The sequence below is a fragment of the Triturus cristatus genome, chromosome 3_2, assembly GCF_964204655.1.
Source record: "Triturus cristatus chromosome 3_2, aTriCri1.1, whole genome shotgun sequence".
Lineage (NCBI taxonomy): Eukaryota > Metazoa > Chordata > Amphibia > Caudata > Salamandridae > Triturus > Triturus cristatus.
Genome location: NC_140584.1, coordinates 345,429,019 through 345,450,702, shown reverse-complemented (window position 1 = coordinate 345,450,702; position 21,684 = coordinate 345,429,019). Strand labels below are relative to the sequence as shown.

General features: G+C 44.6%; 1 protein-coding gene across 4 annotated transcripts in view; it reads left to right on the top strand.

The window, feature by feature from the left end:
* Positions 1-16,357: 16,357 nt before the first annotated feature.
* The window catches only part of MTFR1L (mitochondrial fission regulator 1 like), a 131,942-nt gene continuing 126,615 nt past the window's right edge, over positions 16,358-21,684 (top strand). Inside the window, exon 1 of one of the 4 annotated variants that reach the window (XM_085647840.1) lies at positions 16,358-16,559. The gene's annotated coding sequence lies outside the window, so the exon portion shown is untranslated. The remainder of the gene's footprint in view (positions 16,560-21,684) is intronic. The other 3 variants (XM_085647844.1, XM_085647843.1, XM_085647841.1) reach the window with 3 other exon arrangements.

Below are 21,684 nucleotides of genomic sequence, written 5' to 3'. Positions count from 1 at the left end.
TATATACCACCTGCTTCTCCATTTATCCACGTCTCCCCATTTTCTCAGCAAAATTATTATGTCCTTAATTTGACCTATCCGTCCTGTGGTGTTCATGTTCTCAATGTCCTTTTCAGTGAATTCTACTCGATAAGGTTTCTGTAAGGCTTTTACCTTTTCAATATCAATACCCATTTCATTTGCCACTTCTTCTAACCTTTCATGCAAGTTTTTCACTCTCCAGGTTGCACTTTTACACAGAAATATTAATTCTTCATCCTGATAGGTTTTCAATTTTTCTGTCGGGATCGTCCCTACAATTAATTCTTCCAATACCATTCGTAACTTGGCCACATCAATTGATTGGGATTCTTTGTCTTTCCTCTGCGAGCTTCTCAACCATTCACTTAACTCGTCTGTTGATGGTCCTACTGGTTTTCTACACTTCCGTGTCCAAAATCATTTTGTGTTTCTGACACTGTCTCTATCATTGTCACACGTCTCTCTGCACAATTCTGATCTACAAATGGATTATTTGTAAAATTCGGTTCCATTACACTCATAGTTTGCCTCCATGGATTCTCATTCTGACTCACTCTTGGTTGTTCTACAGGGTTACTATTTCTGTAAGGGTCTGTCAAACAATGCTCACTGTCCTTCTGTTTTTCAAAAATAGGCTTTACTGGACCTATTGTTACTGGAACAGTTACTGCTTCTAGATTCTTGGTCAATTGTCTTATTTTCTCATTTAATTCCAGGGTTGTTTTTGCTAATTCTACAGAATTGTCTCCATCTGTTCTTCCTTCTGATCTATTTTCTACCTCTCTGGTACAACTGTTTTTACTCAAACTTAGGGATTCTGGTTCCGATTTTATATTTCGCATCGTTTCTCTCATTGGGGCACTTGGAGTTAACATTTCTGGTTCTGGTCGATACGGTGGGGGATTTTTATAGAACATATCATCAAGAACATCATCCTCAGACTCATTCGCTCCATACCCTCTTGACTATAAATTATGCCTCTTTTCTGCACACTTTCGACCTTCATTCTCTCCTACAGTTCTTACAGGGAACACACCCTCAGTCATGCTCGCATCACGCCATCTTTTCATTTGATCACTATGCGTTTCGTGTCAGTATGGCCTTCCAAACCAGTACCTATATCCTCTACCACTTCTTTGTCTTTCTCGATCATGCATTTCGTCTTCCCATTCTGTCAAAGCCTCAAACTGTGTCGGTCTAGGTCTTGGTTCCAAATTCATCATCTTCTCTCTTAAATTTCTCAAAACAGCCAAATTAAATGAACCATGCTCTGGAAAAGCCAGCACTCCGTCGTCCTTGGTGTATCTCACCCAGTTATCCAACCAAATACAAGTATGATACCCATATTTCGCGATCATAAAGGATGCAGGGGTTTTCGGTGGAGGAAGTAACTGTCCTTCCCTAGTCTTAACTGGTTTGTCTTTCTTAAACCACTTCTTAATTCTCCCTAACCAGGTCTTCTTCTCCTTCTCTGCTGGGTCGTAATACATTTTCTTGTCTTTCGCGCAACGCTAGTCCATCTTTACAATTGTACCGCTAATCTATCCAATCACAGCGCGACTTCACACTAACGCACCTATTCAGAGCGTCCACGTCACTGTCACAGTCCTCGAATCCTAGCGCGACTCACACTAACGCACCAATAAGGAGCGTCTACGTCACCCTGTTTCTTCTCCAATCCTAGCGCGGCGTACACCAATCCGGGGCGTTTTACAGTTCTGATCGACTGTCCCATCCCAGCGCGGTCGTTCTGACGTCAGCAGCCGCTGCGGCAGCTCCTGCTTCTGTCTACCCCTCCTTTACAAATCCGCTCAGTAAGTTTTTGTTTCAATTTCTACACTTCTGTTAGTAACAACATAGAAACATCTCCATTGTCCGCTTCGCTAACCAACGAACAGCAAAAAGACCTTTCTCACGAGAATTCCGTCTTTCCCGAGAGCAGCGCTTACCTCTGCCCTACTACGGAATCATTACTTCAGTTGATAAAGTAGCACATCCCTCTACTTCACCCTTCTATCATGCATTAGCTAATTGTTTCTCTAGTATTTAAGACACATAGTTGGAGACCCAATGCTCCTGAGAAATAAACCTAGAGTTTCGCAATCAACCCAAATGCCTTTACATTCACACTCGTTCACACCAGAAAATGTAGTACATTCACACAGAATCCTGTCTTTCCCGAGAAAAGCGAACAGTCTGTTCTACTACAGAATTATAACACACGTTTAACAAAGCAGCGCTTACCTCTCCTTTGTCCTTCTAACAAGCTCAGAGAGTACCTATTACCTTTCCAGTGATAAGCGTTATCGGAATGCCAGTTGGATCCCTGGTACCTAAGACCAGAACTTCACAGGTAACCTTCTCTATCATACACACTTCTCTCACACAGAAAACGTCTCTAACGGCAACACACGACAATGCTACCGAATCGAACCCAGACAATGCGCCGTGCAACCTCAATTGTCACACGTTTCCCCTGTGTACCTACAGGGCAACAACAATTCTGTCTTTTCCGAGAGCAGCGCTTAGCTCAGCTCTACTACGGAACCGTTACAAACTTCCGACTTCCTACATCCCAGAAGCCGTGCAAACAACATTAAACTCAACGTAACTCAACATAGAGTGTTAGTACATAAATCAATACCAATCAATTACCAAAATCAATAAGCAATGTACAAGCAATAATCACTAAACCAAACAATAACAAACCATCCTACTGCTACCAAAAAAACTGCTCCAGCGCGGAGTGCAACATCCCTCCCTACTGTCACGGACTAAAAGATCTCACACACACACACACTATCCCTACATTCGCTGGTGGGGCCTATAACACCAACACACACTTACCATTAGTCCGTGCAAGAGGCGATTATCCTTCCAAGCGCTGGATAATGAGGGAGGAAGATACCACTTTACCCTAATGAGCAATACACCTACAAACCCTTCTCATACTCATTAGGCCCTAGATTCCACATTTGGTATTACCCTCATAACCGGGACGGATCTGTTAGTTGTGGTTTAAGTGAAATTCTAATACTCTAATTAACCTTTTCATTAACACATTTCAATGAATAAACAACCCAACTCATTTCTGTAGATGTTCAAATCCAAATTTATATTAATATTGCAGATTAAATCATTCATTTGATCAAGTTGCCATTCATATTTACCTATTATGGCTAAAGTCGTCCTCTATGTCAAATTTTGCAGTCTCGCAAACCTATACCCATCAGTTTTAGCAGGTTCAGTTCATTAGGAGTTTGGGCATTAATTCAGTCCGTCAAAGATTCAGGCTAACAGCTGTCCTGCAGTGTCACCGTCCTCTCTGTCAGCATATCATCAGGAAATCGAAGGAGCGACCGGCGATCTAATTACCTCTCTATTCTACCATAATTTATAGTAAAATTGATGACAACAAGTAACAAATTTTGGGCATCCGAGTTCGCTGATTGGACAATCAGGGATCATCCTTTTGGGTTCTCACAAAAGTGTCTATTGGGTTATGACCCTTGCCAGTTCCAGTTCACACAACAGTCTTTGTTCACATATATTTGGCTTACTTCCCAGGCTGTCCTTGGAAGGTACATGTTCATCTGGGGTCAGGTCCAGGCCACAGTTGCTAGCGGTGACGCATGCGCACTTCACCCCGAACCTTGAGCAATGGAGCCGGTTTCATCGGATACAGGAGTCAGCCATTTTGTGGCTACTCGAAATGGTTAACTTAAGCAAAGAAACACATAAACGTAATTAATACATAGAAATGGCTAATTAAATGTTATTCCCTCGCTAATACCCATATGTGTGTAACTAGCCAAAAGCAACACTCAATGCGGTTTATACTTACTAAATAAAGCACGAATCACAATTACATCACCAAAGCAACATATATCATGCAATATTCTAATTATCTATCATTAATATGCGTACGAAATTTAGTTCACGTAATTAATTAGGCCATGCAGATGCAAATCCCACGTGTATTTCGGTCATTAATAAGGTTGATTAGTTATTTCCACATCACTCCAAACCATTAGTACGATTAAAATTAATTAATTAATCTAATTAATACAACGACATGCAAAATGGGGTGGATATATAAAATTTTGCATAACCCGCTCCAGCAATGCGACAAATCCTTAATTGTGCGAAAACGCTGCAACTGCAAAAAATCGCCTACTTCCAGTTGCCATACTTCTGGGCTACATGGCTTGCTGGACCAGCGGTGGTCCTTGCCTCAGAATCTGTGCAGGGAGCTGAATGCATGGCTATGCAGTATTTACTGAAAGACACGCATTTGATTCCTCCAAATATTGTTTTGAATGTTGTCTCATGCTCAAAGATGACACCACCCACATGTTTATGCCCAAGAAGTACTTTCAATTACTTTTAAGTTACCCGCCTGCTCCTTTCAACCCTGCTCAAAGCATGTTTAGTCTTTGTTTCTGTTGGAAACACTGTGTTTAAAGAAGTGATTCCGCATCGATACACAGGTAAAACAGGTTTTGATGGTAAAGCACTCGCTACAGAGGAACGTGTATGACTTACTTCAAAGATTTGCAGCCCGGTGGAGTGAACTGAGCCTGTCTGTGTCTAGACATCAAAGTCTAAAGCAGCACCCTTATGCACAAAACATTTTCCCTTCCCAAGTATCCCTGTTTGCGTGCAAAAAGTTACATTTTTCAAGTTCACAGAATAAACCACTGACAATTTTTACAAACTGAAATTTTACTCCCTTGTGCAAAAAGGTCTGCCTTTTTGGTCAGTTTTTATTGCATGTGTAAGTCTGTATTAGCGGATAGACCTGAGTGCTGCTATGGGGGGTTGTATTGGTTACAGTTGTGTAAATTCCTGTAAAAAATCAGAATGACTTTGTAGGTATCAACAAGTTTTCTGTAGCGTTCCCCACCCTGGAAGCACATGGAGCACACTCCCTGAAAAAAGACAGGAGTAAGAGTGCGTAAATTGGGAAGAGGATTAAACCAGTGCTTAACTTGAGCCGGTGGTTTTGAGCTGGCGATCTTTTTTTGGGACCGGGACTTTTTTTTAATCATCAGACTTTCACCCAGAACAAGACAGAAAGGCAGCAAAGGGGAAAGTAGGAGGAAGAAACAAAGAAAAACAGTGACAAAATGAGAAAGAGAGGATGAAAAAGAACCTGGAAGAGATTAACGGGCAGGAGAGTATGTTGGTGGATGAAAGAGGCAAGAGGTGAAATCAAAACTACACAGTCTTAGTATTATGCATCTTTCCTTTCTATAGGGTCGGTCAAAGGGCTCTTGTTCTTTTACAAATTATGAATGCATGTATGTAAATGTTATTGTTGTGGAAAGGATATCTGTAGAAGGAGCAGTATTTGGGGGGAAAACAGGTTTTTAGAAAAAAGTGCAACTAACGCAAATTCTCCCGTCCCCTCACCTGCCTGATCAATGGTTATGAAAAAAAGACCAATCAAACTTCAGAGATCAGTCAACAATGGCGGCTCCTCCTCTATGAGCGTCGACTCACCTGCCAGCTGCCAAATAAATGACAAATATAACAATAATAATCCCTTGTTTATTATCATTTTATTTTTTCTCTCAGAGCCGAGTCTTGGGGGTGGGGCCAGGGGATGACATGCAGGTGCGCATGACGGTTTGGCCGGCCGTCTCAGGATGGCCAGACGGTCATGCGCACTGAAGCTCTCTCCGACCCGAGTTGCCTTGCCGGGTTGGAGATTGCAGGCATAGTCTACCAGTCTAACTGGGAGCGCAAATCATCTGCGCTCAGGCCTATCCTGACTCTGCTTTCAGCAGCATAAAAGTAGCGTCAGGATTGGCCACAGTGCACTCTGGACCCTTTGCCTGCAGAAGAGTGGAGCGTGATGCGGTAGGTAAGTAGTTTTTTTAATTTCTTTTGTCTCGTCTGTCTCCCCCACCCCTCTATCAACACACCGACTGCTATTGTCAGTCAGGCCAGAGCAGTAGCCATATGAGTGCAGCTTGTCCAGCGGTAAAGTGTGACCAGTTATCATGAGCAAAGTATCACTTTCCGTGCCACAATATTACTAAAATACCAAAGAAAAACAGTATAAATTACGGTTTTGGGTGGGAGCAGTCAAATTCAAATTTCAAAGCTTTATTCGATTATTAAAAAACAATCATAAAAGCATACATTGTTAAAATACAGAATAAAATACAGAACATGCATCAGATATTACAGTAAACGAAGCAGCTTAAATGGCATCAAATATGTCAGCCAGACAATCTAATGTTTATAGAAAAACCACGGTTAGAACACCAGGCTTTTCCTATGGGAGACAGCTTTTAATATAAAGGTAGCAGTAAAAAAACAAATGTCCAACATATCAAGTCCAAATAACAATTTCATCGCTTGGGCAGTAGTGAACACAAAGTATTTCTTAAAAACAGGTTTGAGATAGTAAAGACGAAGATGCAGATAAAAAGGGCAAATAAGCATAAAGTGCAATGTGCTTTGCTTAGTTGAGCCGTCACAAGGGCAAGGTGTTGGGCTATAAATTTTCATCTGTGGAAAGGCCACCAGGTTATGGGCAATGCCTAATCTCAACCTAGTGAGAACAAACTGGTGAGATTGTTTGGTAATGGCTTTTAAATACATAGGCAAGCCCGAGACAACCGACATGTTAGAGTGGTAAAAAACATGGGTTGACGAGAGGCTACATTGAACACTACGCAGGTTAGATTTGGTCCCTAGAAAAACGTTTTTAAGCTCCTTTTTAAGTATAGTGACAGCGCTCAGGGCTCATCAAAAATGTCAAGATTAAAAATTTCACTGTAGGAAGATGAAACATAATTTAACCAGGGGATCTTATGGACATTATCCAACCGAAGACAGTCTAAAATGATTTGCCTGGTAAATCCTGTCTCATCCTTAGCCCAAATTGACCTCCAAGCCATAAGAGGTCTCAATCCCGTTAGATCTGTAAGATAATCAAGGCCCACCTCTCTATGACTTAGTTCAGTAGATGCCGAGGAGGGAAGGCAAAGGAGTCTTTTAAGGAACTGGTTTTCTGTAACTTGTAGATCCCTGTGTTTACAGTAGCCCCATATACCTGAACCGTATAAGGCAATAGATACACATCTATGCCTATAGATGTTTAACATGTCAGGGATGCGACGACTGCCTAATTTGAATGCAAAGCGGAATACACGAGAGGAGCTTTTGCCCATCTTGGCATTCACATTTAAAATCTCAGGTGCCCAAGTTCCTCTATTATTAAAAGTTATGCCAAGATAACAGAATTTGTCCACTACCTCAATTCTATGATTCTTAAAATGAAATGGTTTAGAGCGTTTCATCCGTTTCCCGCAGGCCATAATGAAGGTCTTAGAGTTATTTATTTTTAGTTTTCTCCCCTTGACAATGTCGTAAAAATAATTCATAAGGTTTTGGAGTCCATTCGGAGTACGCGAGAGTAGAACCGTGTCAACTGCATATAGCAGGACCGGGACAGGGTGACCACCAACCTGTGGGGAATCTGCATGTACCCTCTTCAATTCGGACTCCATGGAGTTTATAAAAAGGGAGAAAAGCAACGGGGCCAACACACAGCCTTGCCTTATGCCTGATTTGACCATGATTTTCCTGGTACATTCCCCAGCCTGGCCAAAGCGGATCTGGGCTGATAGCTTATTATAAAGTCTGGCCAGGAAATATATTATTGCTGGGGGGGCTCCCATTTCCAATATAGTGGACCATAACAAAGTATGATCCACTAGGTCAAAGGCACTTGAGAGGTCAGCGAAACAGAGAAATAAAGAGCCCTGTTTCGCTTTAGTGTATTTCCCGATGATAAGATCGAGATTAATACACTGCTCTGTTGTCCCAAGACCCTTACGGAAGCCATATTGAGATTCAGCTAGAATTGTATTTTCCTGCGCCCATTCCTTCAGTCGCACCAGTAGGACCCTGCTCATAATCTTGAGTGAGGGTTCCAGAAGGGAGATAGGGCGGTAGTTCTTAGCCTCTCCTCTATCTCCCTTCTTATAGATCGGTAGAATTATGGATTCACTCCAGGTGGATGGTGTACTATCCCTAACTGATGCGTTGAACACCTGGGTCAGGAGCGGGCTCCAAAGTGCCGGGTTGGATTTATACAGGTCAACCGGGACCCCATCTGGTCCCGGTGCCTTCCCCCCTTTGCTCTGGCTGATGGCCATTTCCACCTCTTGAAGGGTAATACCCAGGGATAGCTTAGGTTCATACGGGGCGGTAGAAAGGCTAGCACAGTCCTCCCTAGCCGAGTCAAAGATTTCTGTAAAATATAATACCCAATTATCTTCGCTAACCTGTGCTGATAATATAGGGAAATCTTCCTTTACAAGAAAAGGGCAATTGACCGTATTCCAAAAGAGCTTACTGTCACACAATACTGCTGCTTTAGTCAAATCGTCCCAGGCAAGCTCCCTTAGCTCTTGTTTTCTACGTGTTAGGTGCTTTTTGTATAACAGCCTGAGGTATATAATGGCCTCCCTGTCTCTGGTTTGTTTAGAAAGTGCCCGCTTAAGTTCTTGGAGGGATTTGGTACACGCATTATCAAACCAACCGGTAGCTGCCTTTTTCGTTAAGCCTTTGGTGATGGTGAGGGATCTTTTTATGATGGTACCCAATTCCACAAAATCAGCTATAATGCACTGGGGGGAAGCCTCTGAGTCCAAACATTTGAGTATCGCTACAGACCCCATTTCTACAATTTTATGCTGCAGCTTCTCGGAATTATGCACACGCCATTTGATACGAATACCATTCTGCCTACAGGGGGTTAAGTCTTCTACTATCATACGCTGGATGTTAACCGGAAACCCCCAAATAAAAATCTACATGGTGATGGCATTATGGTCGCTACTTCCAAAATCTACAACAATAGGAACCATACAAAATGGAACAATATGAACAGAAACTAATAAATGGTCAATAACAGAAGCCAAGTTCATTCCTACAAAAGTCGGTACAAAGTTACCCTCATGGTCTGCAGCCGGGGAATGTATCAATAGATCCAGTTTAAGCATAAAGGAGTTGAGGGAGTCGCCATATGGTGAGTATATAAAATGTGCCCGGTTTTCCTCATTATCCCCGTCGTACCCGCAAACTTTGGTGAAAGAGTGGGGGCAAGTACGAATATTAAAATCCCCTCCCCAGATGATATCAAGAGGTGTATGGATGCCTTTGCAGATGTTTCTCTCTGCTACATCCAACTCATCCAAAACTGAGGTATTTGTAGCATCAAACAAATTGTTATAGTGGTTAATCAGCAGGGTTACATGGCCCCTTTTGTGTTCCATGCTTAAAATTTGCGAGTGAAAACCCACAGTCTGGTGCGATTTCAAACGAATAGGGAGGTTCACAGAAAGTAGAGTTACTAGCCTCCCTTTAGCCCTGCCCATATTGAACCTTTGTGCCGGGTTGTTATATGACACAAATCCATCAAGGATGATATCAGTTGTTACAAAATGCGAAGTGGGTCGCACACCGCTCGTCATACTAGCAAATAGCCCCATAGGATTCTGGAGAATGTAGTGACAGCGGCAGGTACACCTATGCCACGAGTAAAAAGTTTAAAATGCCATCCCTGGACACGTGTTTCGAGGTAATTGCCTCTCGTCAGCAGGGAGCAGGTACGTCTGCGGGGTGCTGTAGACTGCCAAAAATTATCAGGTATAGTACCTCTCACGGCGCGCGGGTGCGGGATCCGGTCTCGTCAACCCATAGCTCAGGGAGCTTTAAATACAAAATGCGAAGTGGGTCGCACACCGCTCGTCATACTAGCAAATAGCCCCATAGGATTCTGGAGAATGTAGTGACAGCGGCGGGTACATCTATGCCACGAGTAAAAAGTTTAAAATGCCATCCCTGGACACGTGTTTCGAGGTAATTGCCTCTCGTCAGCAGGGATCAGGTACGTATGCGGGGTGCTGTAGACTGCCTAAAATGATCAGGTATAGTACCTCTCACGGCGCGCGGGTGCGGGATCCGGGCTCGTCAACCCATAGCTCAGGGAGCTTTAAATACAAAATGTGAAGTGGGTCGCACACCGCTCGTCATACTAGCAAATAGCCCCATAGGATTATGGAGAATATACTGACAGCGGCGGGTACACCTATGCCACGAGTAAAAAGTTTAAAATGCCATCCCTGGACACGTGTTTCGAGGTAATTGCCTCTCGTCAGCAGGGAGCAGGTACGTATGCGGGGTGCTGTAGACTGCCAAAAATTATCAGGTATAGTACCTCTCACTGCGCGCGGGTGCGGGATCCGGGCTCATCAACCCATAGCTTAGGGAGCTTTAAATACAAAATGCGAAGTGGGTCGCACACCGCTCGTCATACTAGCAAATAGCCCCATAGGATTCTGGAGAATGTAGTGACAGCGGCGGGTACACCTATGTCACGAGTAAAAAGTTTAAATGCCATCCCTGGACACATGTTTCGAGGTAATTGCCTCTCGTCAGCAGGGAGCAGGTACGTATGCGGGGTGCTGTAGACTGCCAAAAATTATCAGGTATAGTACCTCTCACGGCGCGCGGGTGCGGGATCCGGGCTCGTCAATCCATAGCTCAGGGAGCTTTAAATACAAAATGCGAAGTGGGTCGCACACCGCTCGTCATACTAGCAAATAGCCCCATAGGATTCTGGAGAATGTAGTGACAGCGGCGGGTACACCTATGCCACGAGTAAAAAGTTTAAAATGCCATCCCTGGATACGTGTTTTGAGGTAATTGCCTCTCGTCAGCAGGGAGCAGGTACGTATGCAGGGTGCTGTAGACTGCCAAAAATGATCAGGTATAGTACCTCTCACGGCGCGCGGGTGCGGGATCCGGGCTCGTCAACCCATAGCTCAGGGAGCTTTAAATACAAAATGTGAAGTGGGTCGCACACCGCTCGTCATACTAGCAAATAGCCCCATAGGATTCTGGAGAATATACTGACAGCGGCGAGTACACCTATGCCACGAGTAAAAAGTTTAAAATGCCATCCCTGGACACGTGTTTCGAGGTAATTGCCTCTCGTCAGCAGGGAGCAGGTACGTATGCGGGGTGCTGTAGTCTGCCAAAAATTATCAGGTATAGTACCTCTCACGGCGCGCGGGTGCGGGATCCGGGCTCGTCAACCCATAGCTCAGGGAGCTTTAAATACAAAATGCGAAGTGGGTCGCACACCGCTCGTCATACTAGCAAAGAGCCCCATAGGATTCTGGAGAATGTAGTGACAGCGGCGGGTACACCTATGCCACGAGTAAAAAGTTTAAAATGCCATCCCTGGACACATGTTTCGAGGTAATTGCCTCTCGTCAGCAGGGAGCAGGTACGTATGCGGAGTGCTGTAGACTGCCAAAAAATATCAGGTATAGTACCTCTCACGGCGCGCGGGTGCGGGATCCGGGCTCGTCAACCCATAGCTCAGGGAGCTTTAAATACAAAATGCGAAGTGGGTCGCACACCGCTCGTCATACTAGCAAATAGCCCCATAGGATTCTGGAGAATGTAGTGACAGCGGCGGGTACACCTATGCCACGAGTAAAAAGTTTAAAATGCCATCCCTGGACACGTGTTTCGAGGTAATTGCCTCTCGTCAGCAGGGAGCAGGTACGTATGCGGGGTACTGTAGACTGCCAAAAATTATCAGGTATAGTACCTCTCACGGCGCGCGGGTGCGGGATCCGGGCTCGTCAACCCATAGCTCAGGGAGCTTTAAATACAAAATGCGAAGTGGGTCGCACACCGCTCGTCATACTAGCAAATAGCCCCATAGGATTCTGGAGAATGTAGTGACAGCGGCGGGTACACCTATGCCACGAGTAAAAAGTTTAAAATGCCATCCCTGGACACGTGTTTCGAGGTAATTGCCTCTCGTCAGCAGGGAGCAGGTACGTATGCGGGGTGCTGTAGACTGCCAAAAATTATCAGGTATAGTACCTCTCACGGCGCGCGGGTGCGGGATCCGGGCTCGTCAACCCATAGCTCAGGGAGCTTTAAATACAAAATGCGAAGTGGGTCGCACACCGCTCGTCATACTAGCAAATAGCCCCATAGGATTCTGGAGAATGTAGTGACAGCGGCGGGTACACCTATGCCACGAGTAAAAAGTTTAAAATGCCATCCCTGGACACGTGTTTCGAGGTAATTGCCTCTCGTCAGCAGGGAGCAGGTACGTATGCGGGTGCTGTAGACTGCCAAAAATTATCAGGTATAGTAACTCTCACGGCGCGCGGGTGCGGGATCCGGGCTCGTCAACCCATAGCTCAGGGAGCTTTAAATACAAAATGCGAAGTGGGTCGCACACCGCTCGTCATACTAGCAAATAGCCCCATAGGATTCTGGAGAATGTAGTGACAGCGGCGGGTACACCTATGCCACGAGTAAAAAGTTTAAAATGCCATCCCTGGACACGTGTTTCGAGGTAATTGCCTCTCGTCAGCAGGGAGCAGGTACGTATGCGGGGTGCTGTAGACTGCCAAAAATTATCAGGTATAGTACCTCTCACGGCGCGCAGGTGCGGGATCCGGGCTCGTCAACCCATAGCTCAGGGAGCTTTAAATACAAAATGCGAAGTGGGTCGCACACCGCTCGTCATACTAGCAAATAGCCCCATAGGACCCTGTCTCTGGGTTGTTTAGAAAGTGCCCGCTTAAGTTCTTGGAGGGATTTGGTACACGCATTATCAAACCAACCGGTAGCTGCCTTCTTCGTTAAGCCTTTGGTGATGGTGAGGGATCTTTTTATGATGGTACCCAATTCCACAAAATCAGCTATAATGCACTGGGGGGAAGCCTCTGAGTCCAAACATTTGAGTATCGCTACAGACCCCATTTCTACAATTTTACGCTGCAGCTTCTTGGAATTATGCACACGCCATTTGATACGAATACCATTCTGCCTACAGGGGGTTAAGTCTTCTACTATCATACGCTGGATGTTAACCGGAAACCCCCAAATAGAAATCTACATGGTGATGGCATTATGGTCGCTACTTCCAAAATCTACAACAATAGGAACCATACAAAATGGAACAATATGAACAGAAACTAATAAATGGTCAATAACAGAAGCCAAGTTCATTCCTACAAAAGTCGGTACAAAGTTACCCTCATGGTCTGCAGCCGGGGAATGTATCAATAGATCCAGTTTAAGCATAAAGGAGTTGAGGGAGTCGCCATATGGTGAGTGTATAAAATGTGCCCGGTTTTCCCCATTATCCCCGTCGTACCCGCAAACTTTGGTGAAAGAGTGGGGGCAAGTACGAATATTAAAATCCCCTCCCCAGATGATATCAAGAGGTTTATGGATGCCTTTGCAGATGTTTCTCACTGCTACATCCAACTCATCCAAAACTGAGGTATTTGTAGCATCAAACAAATTGTTATAGTGGTTAATCAGCAGGGTTACATGGCCCCTTTTGTGTTCCATGCTTAAAATTTGCGAGTGAAAACCCACAGTCTGGTGCGATTTCACACGAATAGGGAGGTTCACAGAAAGTAGAGTTACTAGCCCCCCTTTAGCCCTGCCCATATTGGACCTTTGTGCCGGGTTGTTATATGACACAAATCCATCAAGGATGATATCAGTTGTTACCCAGGTCTCTTGTAAACATAAGACATCAAACTGGGAAAGAATTTCGCTCCAGCCCAAGGACGACTTTTGCCGGCTCCAGCCAGCAATATTCCAGCTAGCAAATTTGAAGCCGGGGGTACATGGAGCTAGTTCAATAACCTCCGGTACACTAGTAAATCCCAGTGATTGCCTGATAACAACAGGGGAGACCGTAGATACAAGAAGGTGGGGTGGGGCAGAGGGGTCAACTCCCTGGGATAGTAAATGTGCAGGGGTAGGGGTGAGGGGCATTACGGGGACTGGATCGATCGATATACTTTTACCCATAACTGCTATTAAACTATTACCAGTAGCAGGGGGGATGCAAAATGGGAAATATAATGTGGATAGTCAATCTACTCCATCTAAACCGTTAAGACAATTAAATCGGTTAAAATCACAGAAAGGAGTCTCCGGAGACAACAGGGCCTGTCTTGCTTCATACCCACGGAATCTACCCCTCCGCTCAATCCTCGTCCAATTAGCTCGGCCTTGATCATGGTGCAAGTGGATAGGGGTAAAGAAAAAAGACACTGGCAGCGTCTGGATGGTGGAATCAAAGGATCTATTAAACCCGGCACATATGTGCGAGACTGTTCTGGGGTCTCTAAAGCTCACCATGATACTGTCCCTGATTATAGTCTTTCTAGTTTTACCCAGCCAAGGTACCCTTCTAACCAAGATGATTTCATTATGAAGGTGGGCCGGGAGGGGTCTATTCCAGTTCAGCCATTTAATGACTTTATTTTTAAGAGATTGAAAATTCTCGGCTTCTCCAACTTCTAAGGGAGGAACACCGGCCAGGACTACCATGAAGCGGTTAGCTTCAGGGGGCAGGTCAGGCCTACGTGGTCTAGGGACAATCTTATCAGGGGGTGGGGAAGCTATGTGGCCATTAGTTGTGGCCCCGTTAGTAGTGGTCATAGATTGAACTGGACCTGCAGGTAGCAAAGGGGGAATGTTAGAGTTGCTATTTTGAATCGGGGCTAGATTGCCCGTTGGGGGACGCAAAGGGGAGGCGGCATCATTCACTAAGGAGGGGCCTAGATTACCTAGGTTAGTAAGAGTGATTTGGGGGTTGGAAGAAGTATTGGACTTGGGGGATCTAGTAGCTAATATAGCAGCAGAGGTTTTCTCAATGTTGGTAAGACGGAGTTCTATGCGTTCCAATTTAGACTCTAGGGGGAATAAAAGGGATTTGAAGAGGGCTCCCAAAGTTTCTAAAGAGAGGTCCAAACTAGGTATGTGTTGAGAAAGACCTGATGTGGGGTTGGTGGTATCATGTTTATGTTTGGCTGTTTTAGATTTGCCACCAGGTTTCGAGTTATACGGCCTTTTACATTTAGTTGCGACTCCTTCAATAACTCCATTTAGTATAGTATCACAAGTGACAACGGAGTCTGAGGGGGTGGGCACATTAGTATCAAGGACCATATCAATTTCTGGGAGAACTTCGTTAACCAAAATATCCAGATCAAGTGACGCCAAGTTGGTCACAGTAGATGTTGAAAAAGGGCCCATCGCAGATTGTTAGTAGACTCTGTAGGTCGTTCGGGGGTTTTAGCATTAGCCAAAGTACCAAGGGAAGATCTTTTGAAGGCCGATAATTCCTTTGATAAACGCTTCTCAAGAACGTTTATTTCAGTGTCAATGAGGGTATTAGCTCTAATCAAAAATGTCTCCATACCGCCAGAAATGACCGCTCCAGCTAGGGATGACTTGCTCCTGGTTTCACGACAAGACATCTCCCCACGCTAGAGATAGCAAAATATAGCAAAATGTAGCAGCAGAAGCAAGAGGGGGGGCCCCGACCGGACAAGATCGGTCACGAACGGGCACAAACGGGCCCGCCGTTGGCCCGGGCTTCGCCCGGCGACGCTCACGCGCAGCGGGATGCTGTATCCAATAAGTAGGGAGGATTACGGGCTGTGGGCGGAGCAACAGGGAGAGCGGACCAGGTGATGTCTCTAGGTCAGGCAGGGGCTCCTGGGAGATGGAGTCCCTGCAACGCTCGCAGCCCTCATGCAAGCTTCCTGTAGGAGCCCACGGAACTCGGCTCCTTCTAGCCGTCCAAAGTGCCTCTGCCCCAGATCACGATGCGAGGTCGGCAGGAAAGATGCAGAGAAATACAGCCACAGCCTCACAGGACCAAGCCTTCAAAGAAACACCCCACTCAAAAAAAGCACAGACCTCATTTTGGTGTGCTTTCTGCATCACTGAGAAGTGACTCCATGTCATGTGAAACCATCAGGCCTTCCTGGCTTTTCAGCTGGCAGCATGGTGTTTGTAGTTTTGATTTTAAAACATTATGGACTAAAAGTTCGCAAAATGTAAAGTCAAGTTGGCTAAAAAGACTGAACTGACTAAAGGTGGTACATGTACAATAGGGTCACATGACTGTTTATAACTTTACAAAGTGGTCTAGTTAATTTCTCAAACTGTTTTACATGCAAAGCCAAGGTATTAAAAATGCAATAGGTCTCGCCTTTGATTAAGTTAAAGCCATTTGCTTTGCTAATGGTATTGTATAGCACAGCAAATGGCTTTGACTTAATGAAAGGCGAGACCTATTGCATTTTTAATGCTTGATTTTTTTGGCAAACGTTTCAAATGTAAAGTAGTGCAAATTCCCTATTGCCTCATGGTGGCGCTGTTTAAGATGAATTCTTTGTCTAGCATCTGCACGGCCATTCGTTCCTCTCTTCCGGGTTTCATCTCCATTGGTCGCGCCTGTGGAGCTCGAAGTGCAAGCAAACTCCGCGTATTGACCAATAGGAGAAGGCGACAAATACATTTACCTTACATTCGCCATTCAGCTGACCCAGCAAGAACCCAATGTCTGTGAATGGCTGCGGGGAAAGCAAGGAGAAAGTGACAACATGAGAGGCAAGTTAGTTACCAACAAACAACTTCTGAGCTTGCTGTACCCAAGTTAGGTGAGTGGTAATTAGAATAGCTTTAGTTTAATTGGTAATAAGTTGTACAGGGGCTGCGCGTAACTGAAATAAACGGGAATGGGGCTCTGCACTGGTGATGCGTTGCAGATGTAAATGAATCTATTTAAAGGGACCTGTCAGCGAAAATTATTTGATATGCCGTTACGCGTTCTGCACTCTGATGCTAGGGACTGAGAAAAGGGAAACGTGCCCAGTGATGTGCTTTTCATTTTCAAACAATATTGTATTGTAATTGCATTTGTATAGCGCTTACTACCCCTGACGAGGCGTCGAAGCGCTTTTTCGGCGAATAGCTTGAGAAGGGTAATCTGTTATATTGTTTACTAGCTTGAAGTTGTTACTCTTTTCTTCGACGTATAATGAAGCGTGCTCATTCTTTCAAGGGGCAATGCGACAAAAGACACTAATACAAACATGGAAATAATTGTCTCCCTTTGTGTTAACCCTTATAGGAAAAATATATTTTCTATGGCGATATGTCAGCAAAACGACTATTGTTTTTATGTAACTGCCTCTGCCGAGAAACCACTCGTTTGAATCCGTTGCTTGTGACAAGATTTGAAAATCGAAATGATTTAGTTTCGTGAACTTTAATGGAGCGGCTCAGTTGACCCAGTGAAGGGACACTCAATTTAACTTGTACTGTTTAACAGCTGTGTTTTACCGAGAGCCAGATGTGGGATATTCACTCCGCTCTGTTTTTTTTAATGTGTGTTCGGTCTGACGTTATCAAAGACCTTCTGAATTTACTAAAGTGATTTGATGTAATCAAAGGGTCTCTTACGTGCCAACGATTCAGGTGGGAGACGCTCGATTTATTAAAGCCAAAAATGGGTTTATTTCCCTGTCTCCCACCTAAAATTGACTGACGCTCTCACTTTCCTGTTATAAAATGTTGACATATATGGGGGCTTTCAGCCAGCTCTCTTCATCCATTGGTGTGTTGTTTTTTTTCTTTTTGACATTGGGATGGTGGCTCATCCAACGATAAAAGTTGACAAAAACGGTCACAAAATTGAACAAGCATTGACTAACCCTGGCTGCCAATATCAGACCCATTGTTTGTACCTAAGCTTGTTTTATTTTCTGTTCTTGTTTTGCTTTTAGCATGACAAGACTACAGGAAACAAGCACTGGTAAAACCAATAGGTCTTGCCGTTTGGCTTTGCCAGTGCTAACTTAATGGCTATGCCAGTACTTTGTGACAATACTGTTAAGCATTGGTAAAAAATAATAATGCTATTCTGTATTTGTATGCCTGTGTCCTGAAGGTAGAGGGGCCCCTGCAAGATGACACGCATGTGTCCATTTTTTTCAAGATCTCAAAGTCCTTGTTGCTCAAAAAGAATAATAAAAGTTTCTTGAAAGTGTGTGTTCAGAAAGGAAATTGTAGCGGTCAGCCCTCTAAAAAATGTGATAGACTATGGAGCAGCCAGAGAGGAAAGGAGGAGTTGGAAGTTGGCGGGAGAAAGCAAATGCCATTGATGTGCAATGTTGAGCTGCGAATCAATGGCAGGGTTTTCTTATTAGAAAAAAACGTGGAGCGATGGGAGAACAACCTGGAAAGCATGTGGGGATGGGAGCGTTAAGTAGGAAGCAGCATACAGTAGAGAGAGGGCAAGAAAACACTTGCACTCTGATAGAGTGCTACAAGCAAAAGAAAGTAGCTTACATAATTCTCACCCACACACTATGATGCACAAAGCCAAACTTACATCAAGGACTACAGGGCTTAGCTTATAAACAAACAACTTTTCAATGCTTGTTGTCTTTAAAACACTTTCGGGGCCATTAGTCCTGGCGTCAACTTAACATCTGGTGATCCTTGACACATCACGTAATCTTCCTGAGCATTAAAAAGACAATGAATGTGACTGTGTGTATTGTAACTGTTGCTCATGTATAGCGCTCCAATACCTTCAGGTCTAGTTCGCGCTACATAAAACTACAAAAAAATTTGCTGATCTGCTTCATTCTAAAAGCACCTTTTAAAGTGTAAGCCAGGGGCAGCTGGTGACATTTGAAAGTGGTGGGGCGTAAAATGTGTGGTGAAGTGCACCGCGGCAAGCGAACGAGCCCGATGGGCATAAGGAGGGTTCGGGGGGGGTTTCCCCCAAGAAAATTTTATAAAAAAGTGGGCAAATGTTGCATTTTCAAGCAAATTTGCGAAAGCAAGAAGGTTAAAAAAGCAGTTGTGAAAGTACAGTTATTACATTAATAAAGAGAAGTCAATGTCATATAATAACATAGGTAGTTGCTTATTCACTATAATCACAGAACTTCATAACAGACTTCGAGATAACAATGCTGAGTACCATTCATACATAGCACATTTGACATCAAAATGCGTTTTTTTTTGTTTTTTTTTTTTTTTAAAAGCATTCACCTTATCTGTTTGAGCTCTTAAAATAAGTAAAGCAGTGGCAGGTGGTGATTTATCAAAGAGTAAAAAAGTGAGCCCAACCGATATAAGTCAAGATCAGGGGGAGGGGGTTCTCAAAACTAACATTCAACACAGCAGAGGAGCTAGTCTATACAGATGGGTGCCACCCTGGACTCAGAATCACTCTCTGCCAGCGCAAAACATGCTCTGTTATACAGAGCACACGGAGAGAACTCCTGACATACACACAACACAGTTCAAGCGTGCCATTAGATCACTCGCTACTGCCATTTGCCTTGCCTAACATACACAAACTTCACCCAGACAAAGGGCGTGTGCCATCGTATAAGAACCATAAGTGATTCTGTACAGCCATCCATACTAAACCTTCAAACAGCAAAAACACTCACACCAAAAACACTCACACACAACTCACAGAAGTTCAGATTCACCAACAGAGGAACACACCCTTCACACACACAATGACTAACAGCAAGACTTCATAAGCTGAATCATCAATTCAGCACCTTTTTGCAAAACCACCCCCTGACTACCAAAAGTGCTACATACATTCACCAGCACAAATCAAGCAGTGCCTGCAATGTCTTGCAAAAATCAGATCTTGCGCTATAGAAAGTGCAATAATAGAGCCACACGTCATCATACAATAAGTGCCAGAGTGTTCACAATCAACGCTACGACGCATTCTAGGCAGCAGTTTATGAAGCACCAGCAGGGACCGCAACCTTAGAGCCAGGGTGGTGTGTGTCTGTGTGTGGGGGGGGGGGGGGGGGGGGCTGGCTAATTATTACTTTGTGATGGTATCGAAAATAAACGTGCAGCCCATTCAGGACAGTTAATAGGTGCTTACTATTGGAGAACTTGACATAGCTAAAAACTTTGTTACATAAGATTTCAATGTTGTACAAAGGTATACTAGCAGCATAGTAATGCATGGACATTTTAATAAGTGTAATTCATTAAAATCATTGCACTAAAGTAAATACATTTCCAATAAAATACAGCACTTAAAAACAGAACTCACATTTACAAATCAGAAGAAAGTGCAGCTATTTAAAGGGCAGGGCATTTATCGGTAGACTATCTGAATATGTAGAACGACTGCGCTAAAACATGTGGCCATTGGCAGGTCAGAAGTTCGATTCCCAACAACATCGGCTCCGTTTTTTTTTTCCAGTTTTGTATCGTGCTAACACGACCCGAAGGTATCACCTCTTATTTGCAGCGTTTAGAAGTGGCAGAAAAGTCCGACGTGTGGCACTATATTTTAAAGCATTATTACTATCACAAGATTGTGCCAATTTTACAATGCTCCCTAGCACACAGAAGCCCATTGTGAGCCGCTTTCGGTCAGGTGCAGAGCCCCCGCGCAAAAGCATTTAAACTAGCAAATCAGGGAACACTTGAGCAGCCTGATTGCTTTTCACATTTTTACGGCTTCGGGATTGTTGGGCTTGCCGGGGGCATCTGGTTCTCTTCAAATTCATTGCTGCTTTAAGTATGCGTTTGTGGAACAGGAAACAGTGCGCACTATCAGTCATGGTATCAATCTGCTGAACAAGGTATCGCTCGCGGGGGGGAGTGTTAAAATAAATTTAAGAAAAATCCTACCGGACATCCTCAGCACGTCCGCGCCGCCTCGGGTCCGTCCGTTGGCGCCTACAGCCCCTCTCAGGCTCTCAGCCAATCCTGGCGCTGCCAGCAGCACCAGGATTGGCTTAGGGCACGGTTACTGCTCGCCCGCCTGCCCATTAGGAGACCGAGGTTTGAGCCTTTGCTCAACCCTCAGTCTCCTAATGGGCATGCGCCAGCCAGAGCAGAGACTAGTGCGCATGACTGGACACGGAGCGAAAATTCGCTCACCTTCCCCAATCATGCGCACTTGTGCTGCTGCCTGTTGCCCCTGCCTGGTCCGTCTGACCATCATGTCAGTCAACATGACGCCGGACCGCCCACCCCCTTCAGACTCTGAAGGGGGTGGGCGGTCTGACGTCATGCTGACTGACATGATTGTCAGTTCTCCCTCTGCTTCTTTGAACTTAAGTAAACTGATTCAGTTTACTTAAGTTCAAAGACGCCAACGCTGCGGGCGACTCTGCGGGCGGGGGGGCTACGCCCCAACGCCCTAATGGACGCACCACTCCTGAAACTAAGTACCCCGCTTCTGCTCCTTTGTGTTGAATACCCTAACAAGGAAGTCCAGAGCAAAGCTGGCAGTGGGGAGCAAAAGTCCCTGCGCGCAGATCCCTCCATTAACAAGAACAAACGAAGACTTCAGTACCTTTATTGCTATAGAAAACCAAAAGGAACCCAGAGTTTGCGATGCCTAGACGAGAGGAGGGGCCATCATGTGCTGTACCAGGAGGAAGTGTGAACGGGGTCTGATGACTACCAAAAATGTTTACCTAGGGAAATTGCCTGGGAGGGTTTACGTTTTATATTCATCAATAAGAATTGAAACTCTGTGTAAAATACAATTTCAAAGATGAAAGCCGTATTTTCATTTAAAAATACTAAACTATCATAAACTTCACCACTTGCTCCAAATCTAAAGACAGAGGGAGCAGCTGTATGAGAGGAGACAAGAAATCGCAAAATAACTCCAAATCGAAAGGCAGGGGGAGCAGCTGTGCGAGACGAGAGCCTTCCCATGCCACCAACTAAAAAAACAAAAACTGGGGGACGGAAACAAGAGCAAAC